General features: G+C 36.8%; 1 long non-coding RNA gene across 1 annotated transcript; it reads right to left on the reverse strand.

Moving 5' to 3' along the window:
• Positions 1-6008: 6008 nt before the first annotated feature.
• Positions 6009-6666, reverse strand: LOC110674359. Its single transcript, XR_002498790.1, has 2 exons — positions 6283-6666; positions 6009-6219 (listed from the first exon to the last, which is right to left on the reverse strand). It is a non-coding gene; the product is annotated as an uncharacterized LOC110674359 (long non-coding RNA).
• Between the last annotated feature and the right edge of the window lie 4293 nt (positions 6667-10959).

Below are 10959 nucleotides of genomic sequence, written 5' to 3' on the forward strand. Positions count from 1 at the left end.
GGTGAACATTGACAATTGATAAGTAACGAATACAATCTGGAGCCTTCAGTTAATGAAACGTAGGAAGAATGAGGAATCCCTACTGAATCCACAGCGAAACTGTTTCAAAGATGTTTATTTAGCTACTAATCCAGATCCAAAGTAGCCGCAATATATAAATTAATTGGAACATCGTGGAGTATTTCGAAACTGTCGCTACGGCTGCTCCCTTCTAAGGCGAGAGCCGTAGCGACAGTTTCGAACTGTCGGGTCCGGTGGAAGAGGAAGTTAAGTGCTCACCTTAGAAGGGAGCAACCGTAGGTCCGTAGCGACGGATACGATCCGTTGGGTCCGGCCAAAATTGAAATGCTCGCCTTAGAAGGGAGCTGCCGAAGCGACAGTTTCGAACTGTCGGGTCCGGCGGAAGTTGAAAATATGCTCGCCTTAGAAGGGAGCAGCAGTTTAAATGACAGTTTTGATTTTTTCAGGAAAGTGCTCACGTTAGTTAGGGAGCAGCCTACTATTGTCGAGTGGTCGTGAAAATGTATGGTCTATTGGGAAATTGGCAAAACTATTCAGAGACTTTGGTTTGCAGCAATAAAACAAAATAGAAAATGTGAAACAATGAATAAAGGGATATTCAAGCAAGCTTTACGGTGAACATTGACAATTGATAAGTAACGAATACAATCTGGAGCCTTCAGTTAATGAAACGTAGGAAGAATGAGGAATCCCTACTGAATCCACAGCGAAACTGTTTCAAAGATGTTTATTTAGCTACTAATCCAGATCCAAAGTAGCCGCAATATATAAAATAATTGGAACATCGTGGAGTATTTCGAAACGGTATTTCGCAGCGACTGGAACTCTAGGTACCCCTTCACGTACTTTGAGAGGAACTGATAAGTGCAAATTGTCGAGTCCTATGAGAAGTATCGGTTGAACATTTTTAAATTCTTCCACGGGCAGCTCTCGTAAGTACTAGGAGATATTGCTATCCCACGGTTTGCGTTGGAAGAATCAGACCGTTGAATGTATGTGTTTCTTTAGAATGCGATGAAGACCACGAACCAGAGCTAGCCATTTCGATTTCATTTTGTTAAGAGGTCTTAATCTGAAACCTTTCCAAGATTTGCCAGCTGAGCGATTGGTTTGCTGTCACATGAATGTACATTTCCTATTGAAGGAAAGGAGATGTGGTAGATTTGCATATCTTACAGTAGGCCGTGCAATTGAAAGTGATCATTATCATTCAAGTTGCCAACATAGAAACATCACACACTGTTTACTATTTTTCTCCAACCTGTGTTTTCACCACTTTTGCTCGCGGTAATATATAATACTACGCATTAGCGTACCTTGAACTCTAATCTAGAGGGGGCTTGACCCTTTTGATCAATCGAATTCCTTCAGTAAGGTGCATACTAAGCATGAGATTTTAAATTTTCTAGGGGGGCTTGAACTTTTCTAGGGAGGTCTAAGCCCCCCCTAGCCCCCCCGTATTTCCGCCAATGATACTACGAATATAATATGTTTTTCGCGTATTCTTGTCAAAAAATTACTAATTCCATGTATTATTTGAAAACCTTGCATAGGATACTGTGCGAATTATGTACTGGAATCCTTCAAAACCTCTCCCATTGATAATTTTGAAATCCCGTCTTGAAATGTTTGATAATGCTGTCCAGGATCATCAACGAATTATGCTCATAATCTTATTAGAGAGATTGCGGGTGAATCTGTCTGATTCTGTCTAAGATTATGTAAATATCCTTCCCAGGATTAACTATGCCCAGGATGTTACAAAATAACTTCTTGAATTTATTGTTAAACATGACAAGAAGTCTATAAAATTCTTTTGAAGATCATAATCTTCCATATTTATTTGAGAATTATGAACAAGCTTTTGTGAAGATTCTGCCAAATTGTTAATTTCAGGTATTCTAAGAGTAAAATTGGCCATGATTCCATGAGACTGTTTTTAAAAATTACACTTTTTTGCAAAAACTTTTGTTCAGCCTTAAAAGGCATTTATAAGGAGATTATAGAACGAAGACACAACTCGAATTTTCAAAAGCACAAGACTGGAGAACCAAACAGCGCTCCACATTGAAAATTTATACCATTGGTCACCACCAGCAAGCAAGCAATTTGATAGATTTTCAACGCGAACGGTTGTCAGATTCTCCAGATTTGTGCTTAATGTTATTCTATTCTATTCTATTTAAGTGCTAGGATATTGTAAGATTATTATTATTGAATAACAATTTTACACATCATGAACGTGATGTTCTCAAGTTACATCTATGTGTAGTACAATTTTCGTCATTATTTATAGTCTAAAAATAAGTACTTAAAATTTAGCCGCAAAAAAGGATTTTTTTAAAATTTAATGTTGATTTGAATAATTCACAAATGAAATGTTTAGCCTTGATATGTTCTAACTCCGCATTCTTCTTCAATGAGCATTTCCACAGTTATTAAATGAGAGCTTTCTTTGTCAAAATTGCCATTTTCGCCTTCGTATATCGTGTGGAAGGTGTGATGATACTCTATGACCAGGGAAGTCAAGGAAATTTCTATGACGAATTGATCCGGGACCGACCGGGAATTGAACCCAGACACAGGGTTGCCACATTAAAATCTGTTTTTTTTCTTTGAATTATCTGTACTCCTGTATCCTTGAAAAAATATCTGTATTTTAAATCTGTATCTAGAATTATGGAGATATTTGTGATAATTTTACAAAAATTTCAAGAAATTATCGATCAATTGTTAGAGCAATGCAAAACTGTCACATCTCAGCTTAAAGTTTAAAGTTCTTTTTTTGTAGTTGTAATTTTATTGTTAACGTCACGTTTTCAAAAATATGTAATTTTTTTCTGTCCAAAAATCTGTAAAAATCTTTATAATTTTGGCAAAATTCTGTATACAGAATCTGTATTTCTGTATTGTTCCTAAAAACCTGTAATCTGTATATACAGATTCTTGGTCAGGGATGGTACACAAATTATGTCACGCTAAATTTCAACTTTTGACCCCCTTTCCCCCTTCTTTGTCACGTTTTTTGTATGAGTCGTCCGAAATTTTTGTAAGACTTTTCACGCTTGGCTTGACCCCTCCCCCCTCGGAGCGTGACGTAATTTGTGCATGACCCCTCACCAAATTTTCGAGAAAATCTGTAAATTACAGATATATTTGTAAATGTGGCAACCCTGCCCAGACAGCTTCAGCATTGTAGCCACGAACTTTAACCACTCGGCTAAGGAAGGCTCCTGTTCTAACTTCAATTTGGTATAATTCTAAACGGGCCAAGAGAAAGAATTTTCGAAGTCTTCGCAAGCTGTATAAAATGAAGTGACGGGCCGAATATGGCCCGCGGCCGTACGTTGGGCAGCTCTGAAAGATAAATAATTGCATATAGGTACTACCTGCGACGAGACTCGCGAAGACGGTCTTTTTTTTCTGTGATTGCTGAGTTTTTTTCTTATTCCACTTTGTGCATACCAATTATGCGCATGCGCATACCAATTATGCGCATGCTGTTCAAATCCTCACATGAACCTCTCAGCAAAAAATGATTAAGTTTGCATCACATCGAATCATAAATAGCCATTTGAGTGAAATTTCATGCCAGCAAACGTAGCAGACATAAGAAATAATTAATCTTCTGCTTAGATTTATCAGCAACTTTGGAAAAAAACTGCTCCGCTGACTGAGGTTTTTAATAACAGTTTACTTTGAACACAATACTTTTCACTTTTTCAGCCATAAAAACGGTGGGCTGCATTTGACGTTTCGTGAGAGGGGAATCTGGGCTGCATATGACGTTGATGTTTTTCCTCTTCGCGAGTCTCTCTCAGGGTACTACCTCTTTATTCATGTAGTTCTCCCTCATTTCTATAAATAATTGCCAACACGCTTTCGTTTAGTTCTCGTTTTTTTTTTTCGAAAAAAAAAAACAGATATAAACAAATTTTGGAAATCCAAGTCAGAATCTGATTCAGATTTCTAATAATTTGACTGCAGCGAGCGTAACCGCAAGCGAAAACTGTTGTTATTACAATTATGACAGTTCGGATGCAGTTGTATTGGTGAACCCAATCATGAAACCGTGATTCAACACAGTGCGAACCTATCGGATTTGGGGTTGGAACTAGTGCGAAACTAGGTCCAACCTGTGCAAATAAAAAAACGTTTTGACAGCTGTTAGGTTGGAACTAGTGCGAACCTAGGTTGGAACTGAACAAAAACGAATTCGACATCAGGTTACACACAGAAATTGAAGCCGTCAGAAATTTTACAAATGTAAACAAAAACTTTTTTCAAATTTCTGCACTAAAAGCGTAGACTTTCTTCGGTTTTCCATTGTCAAACGATTGATTAGACTATGGGCAAGTATACTATACAACCAGTGTCGTAGACTTTGTCGCCAAATGATAAAAAATGCCGGGGGTCCAAAATATATACTTTGAGGGTCCAAAATGTATTGGTGTGTCCAAAATAATGAAAAACAGTGCTTTACAATTCAATTATTTTCGACATTTTTTGGATCCTACATGATCGTAGGGGCATTTTTATCTCGTAGGGGAAGTTTTTCTCTACATTTTGGCATGTTTTTTGACTTGGTTACGCTGTGCAAATTATTAATTTGAACAAAAAACTTAAATCACTTCCTTAGGGGGTCCAAAAAAAGACCGTTACCCTAACTTTTTGCTGGTTGACCGAAATTTCTCAATCGACCGAAGCGCCTCAATCGAACTGAATCACACATACCTGTCCAAATAGTTTAATAACTGTTTTAAGAGAGAACGTTGATTTCAAGCAAATTTGAATATACCGCTATAAATAGCGGTGCTAGGGAAAAGTTGACGTCATTTGCTTCCCACTCAGTGGGCAACGGCTTGCTCTGACCGGGAGTTCTTCTCAGACACAGACATCGATAGCGAAGGAATCCCCTCGTTTGTCTTACTTCGTTCAAATCAAACTCAACGTCGACCAGGCAATAGACATGCCCTATATCAACTGCAGCGATTTGCAGTAGACAGGATGTCCCGGGCCCGATCTATCTGACAAGCCAATCGAGCCCTCTGTCACCATAGAAGATGGTGTCTCCATCATGTCGATAGCCTGACGTCGACCGACCGAGAAAAGATGCCGTCCGAAGCCAAAGCCATCACCGCTACCGCCGCCAAGAAGAAGAAGAGGAAGCAGTCCACAGGAGAATGAGATGATTGCGGCCGCTATCGCAGCCCGTTAGGCACCACTATCAGAAGCCCACTGAGCGGTTGATCCGAAAAGCTGAATTGAGGATTACCCGTTTGACCATTGCAATCAATGGATAACATCCCGCAGTGCTATTCATCTGTGAAAGCATTGAAGTTAAAAAAGCCATCGGCCCTTTTCAGGGCCATCAAAAGTGTGGAAAAGAGTTAAAAGAGTATTGTCGCACCGCCACCAAACCGGATCGCGCCAATGAGACTCGCGACGCGCCTCAACTCGCCGCATTTTGAAGTCAGTTGTTTAGTGTGGCGCTGCATCCTTGCGATTTTTATGAACACAGCGCACTATTCACATATTAGCTGCGACGCACGGGGCCCGAGAAAACAATAATTATAAATAAATGTTGGTCTTGATTTCTATCGGATACATAATAATATTCGTGAATAAGGGCTCATTCACAAATGTCAATGACCCGCGCTTCCAGATTCCCACTCGTGATGTGAGTTCAGCATCGGGGATGCAGTCAACAAGCTACACTGAACGAAATCTCCCGCCATAAATTGAATGATTTTTGCCTCATCCGAGCCCCATACCTATTTTCAGACATAATCAAGATGATTTTCATCGCTGTCAAAATCGTTTGTTTACAAATAGCATCGCATGAAAATCATCCAGTCTAAAAATGATTTATGTTCAAGTAAAATATGCCTGAAATTGAATGATTATCACACACGTATGTAAACAAACCACATTGTTTTCTATTTTAAGATTTTAAAGAAATCAAATTGAAAATACGTAATCACCCATAATATCGACAAATCATCTTTTATTTTGATTATTATGACAATACATATAAAAATCTGTGGGAATATGTGCAACGGGGCGGATGGATTACACTTGTTAACAATCAACACACTAATGAGCTGCCTGTAATAAATCTGCTCGAAGCGATCATTAAGTGTCCGCATTACCCACACCAAAGTCGCTGGATATAGGCGATGAGTTGTTCTTGGTCACCTAATAATAAATAGAATGAAAGTGAATATACTTTATAATTCTTCAATAAATAGGGACAATTACCTGCGAAATCCGCGAAGAAATGCTAAGTCCCGCTGCTGCCGCAATGTTTTTGTTTTGATTGACAAGGATGATTTCAATTCTAGGATCATTTGCTTTCCAAATGAAGTTTTAAACTATAACTGAATGATTTTCGATTTGGGATATGGCAGAAATGAAAATCCATCATAAATTGCATGTTATTCATTTGTGTTGTTGAAGTTCAACTATCAACACATTGTCATACGGATATATACTGAAAGTCATCATAAAAATGGATGATTTTTGTTCAACAGTCTGCGGATGCATCATATTGTTTAATAATCATTCGAAAAGAGGAATATGAAGATTTGCAGCCATGTGAATTACTAATCATTCAATTTAAGGCAGGAGCTTTTGTTCAGTGTAGGCACCATTACTAAAAGCCCGTTAAGTGGCTGGTCCGAGGAGTTGCTTAACAAGCGTCGGGAATCGCTCGAGATTCCAAGATTGAGGTACGTTTGTGCACCCATGAATTATTTACAGGGGGTGGGAAACTCGGCTCACATAAAATTGTGCCGAATTATGCCAACTCAAGACCAACAATTCAAAAGGCCTCAAGTCCAAAATGTAAACAAATCCGGTTTTTGCTGATTTTAGTGTATGAGAGTCTATTCATACTGAAACATACAATAGCGATTCAAAAATATGCACGAAAGTTGAAAATACTACATTTTTCTAAAAGGCCTCATCTCATTTTCCGCTAACCAGGATATTTATCGCCAATGCGGCCTTTTCCTAAAAAGTCCTCATTTCTAGATTAGACTGAAACCAAGTTGAGGCCTCTTAAAAAAAACATCAAAATTGCAATTTAGATGACGAAAAACGTTTCAATTTACTAAGTAGAAGTGAATTATTTTACATAGCGCTTGTCGCAACGGTGAACATCATCAAATTTTCCGTCGGATTCCTGTAGACGGATGTATTTTGTATCACACTACCTAATAATACCTGCGTCAGCCTGTTTGTACTTCACTAATTATCAACAAAAACATGATTTGGTTACAATTGCATGAAAAATAACGTCCAATTACAATATTATTTCAATTGAACCAATATTTCCAAACAATTTCTTGACGACAAACTTGCGTAACACATACCCTACCCAATTTTCTTGTTTCATCATCAATTTTGGATGATTTTCAAAAGGCCACATCTAAAGATGGTGAAAAAATAAGCCACAACTAGAAGACCTCAACACATGTTAGAGTAAACAAAGGCGTCAACTCACTGGCCTCATCAGCGTCGGCCGGCGTCTATAGGCAAATCAAAAGGGCTCAACAGCTTTCGGTGAAATAAAAGCCTCAATTCCTTTGACTCGTTTTTTTAGCAAGATTTTTTGCTAAAATGATAGTAATGAATATTCATTGCTACAAATCACTTTGTTCAGCGACTTTCTGGACGATAAAATAATATATAATGCCTAAATTCATAACATAAATTTGATTTATTGTTTGACAAAACAAGATTGCGTTTTTCTCATTGTTTACTTTTTGGAGATGAGGCCTAGTCTTGAATTATGAAGGCAACTTCACGTTCGCCGCCCTGTGTGGTAGCGGTCTTCGCTTTTGCCACCTCCTTCCTCGAACTATTTGCACTCTGCGACGCGAGGAACTTCCTGCAGTTAAATGGGGAAACAAATGTAATGCACGCGATGGGCAAACGGACTATACAGTGGCCCAATTTCATATTCGTACAGGATACTGCTTCCACATCAAGTTAGTAAAAAACTATTAAATGAAGTATTGAGCTACAAATACTTTATCCACATTGAAGGTAACAGGTGTTATCTATTGTTTGCCAATCACAAAATGTTTCCATTTACATTCATCTTTGGATTAATAGAAAAGTATTGAATTTATGTCTAAAATTCACCCAATTCCATATTCGTATACCTACCAAAATTCATACGCACAACGTTCAAAACTAAATTTAGAAGCTCTATTTGATTACTGAAATGCTTTATTATGATGTTCAGATGTAGTTAAATACATTTGGACAATTTATTAGTGGACATATATGAAATTTAGGTAAAGTTATGAGAAATGCCAGTTTTCCAATGATTTTTGCTATTAAATCCTATAATTCGAACAATAACGTTTATGTTTGTCATTGGATCCAATCTATAGATTATACTCGTAAGCTCTGATAGAAATTTAGTTGAAATATATATAGTTGACAGAAATCATAAACAGTTTTTATCCCTTTTGAGTTCAGAAAATTGTTGTGCCATAACTTCGAAACTCTTCTAAAATGATATTTTTAATCAATGTAAACCAAATTTTCATTCTAAACAACAGGTAAATGATAATTTTGAATTTGTCTGTAAAAATAATTTGAACTACGAACTTCGTTTTACAATAAAGTACCCTAAACTACGCTGTACATATCTTCACATAATTGATGTCATCGTAATATTCAATTATCTTTGAAATAATATTCAAATTATATTCAAAATAGCACCCTATTTTGCAATTTATTGATTTTATAAGAAAAATACAAAATAACTTGAATGAGCAGAGAGCATTGATATACTATTTAATAGAATATATCCTGTTGTTTTCATTATTTTAAAAATCGTTAGTGTTGCGGTTATGGCAATAATCTTTATTCTTTAAATCTCTATAATCATGTTTGGTAGTAAAATGTAAATTAAAAATGATAATTACGCAATGTTTTGATAGGAACATTAACTATGGATTATGTATATACATTTAGGAGCCAAACATAAAGAAATTGACTAAAATATTTGGTTTTGGATTTGTTATAAATGTTATACTACCTAAGATTCAAAAGTATAAGTTGTCGATATCCACTCCTAGCTACTCTAAAACTGATTATAATTTTTTGAAACTTGTGCAATATTCGTAGTTATCATTCTTAAGGAAGTGATGTTGAAAAAATGCAATTTATTGTTCGACTTACCGAATATATTAGCAAAAAACATGGGAAAACTGGTATTTTTCTTAAATTTACTTAAGTTTCAAATATGTCCGCTTTTAAATTTTCCAAATGTATTCTACTGCATCTGAACAACACAACGAAGAGCTTAAGTAATCATCTAGTCCATTAAAAATTAGTTTTGAATGCTGTATATTTCTTTTTTGTTAGGTGTACGAATATGGAATTGGGTCAATTATAGACACAATCTCAATACTTTTCCATTATTCCAAAGATTTAAGCAAATGAATACAGTTTGTCATTGCCAAACAATAGATGACACCTATAACCTTCATTATTGATAAAGTGTATCGAAGTCCATGTACCATTTAATAGATTTATACCAACTTGATATGAAAACAGTGCCCCGTACGAAAATGAGATTGAGTCACTGTAGGCCTATTCAAATGACGTCTCAAATCAGCTGATCGGGAAGCACTTTGACATTTCTTCTACACGCAAGCGCTCGCACCGGCAATTTTCAGCAGACCAGAAATGCGCTTGATTTTACCATGTCTGTAGTTGGAATCAGATTGTTATAAATTAGTTCTGTCAAATGTACCAGTAATGCGGTGGGGTGTACCGTAAACATAGTAAATTGGACTGAATTTCCATGGTAGTTTTAAGAATGGGCGTAGTCAGCTAAAATAGTTATGTTTACCACAGATTTTTTTTCCCGTGTATGAAAATGACAGGCCCGTGTTAGCACCGGTCCTCCACCGATGTAAACAAATGCATAGACGGATCTGTTACATGAAAAGGCCTATAAACGAATGAAAAAGAATGAACATACCATCAATTATGTTGCTGTCATCAGCTCTCGGTTACCTTTCAGGGTGGGCGATGTGAAAAGGTCGTATTATTGGATTTCCCAAGTGTGACGTCTGTTTGTCTGTGACTCCACTTTGTTCGTGGATGACAGCCGTTTCAGTCCTGTGTATGTACTCTTATCTGTGCCAACGAGCTGCAGAATCCACCTCTTAAAATCAAAATAAACAGTTACTGTTAACTTCGATAAGTCAAGACCTGAGACGAGACTCGCGAAGAGGAAAAAAGCAACGTCATATGCAGCCCAGATTTCGCTGTCAGATGCAGCCAGTTGATTTTGTGGGCGAATATGTGAAGAGTATTGGAATCATTAATAAAAAAAAACATTCAGCGAAATATTCCATTTGATTTGCGCTGACGAAACTAAATCGAAACAAGCAAAACATTTGTTATTGCAATGTTTACTGCGTTTGCGGATGTGAAATTTAACTTGAAAAGGTTTTCTGAACTTGGAACGATGCAATCGCAATTCATCTTTGCCATTGAGTTCATGTAAAAGCTTGAACATCTTGCTCACAAATTTGTGTAAACACAGAATCGAAGAAGAAAATCTTAGCAACCGTAGAAAAAGAAGACCGACTTCGCGAGTCTCGTCTCAGGTCAAGACTAACAATTCAAAAGGCCTCATCTCCAATAAGTAAACAATGAGAAAAATGCAATCTTGTTTTGTCAAACAATAAATCAAATTTAAATTATGAATTTAATCATTTTATGTTATTTTCTCGTCCAGAAAGTCGATGGATAAACTGATTTATAGCTATGAATATTCATTACTATCATTTTAGCAAAAAATCCTGCTAAAAAAACGAGTCAAAGGAAATGAGGCTTTTATTTCACCAAAAGCTATGCAGCCCTTTTCATTTGTGCCCATAGACGCCGGCCGACGCTGATGAG

The sequence above is a fragment of the Aedes aegypti genome, chromosome 1 (genome assembly GCF_002204515.2).
Source record: "Aedes aegypti strain LVP_AGWG chromosome 1, AaegL5.0 Primary Assembly, whole genome shotgun sequence".
Lineage (NCBI taxonomy): Eukaryota > Metazoa > Arthropoda > Insecta > Diptera > Culicidae > Aedes > Aedes aegypti.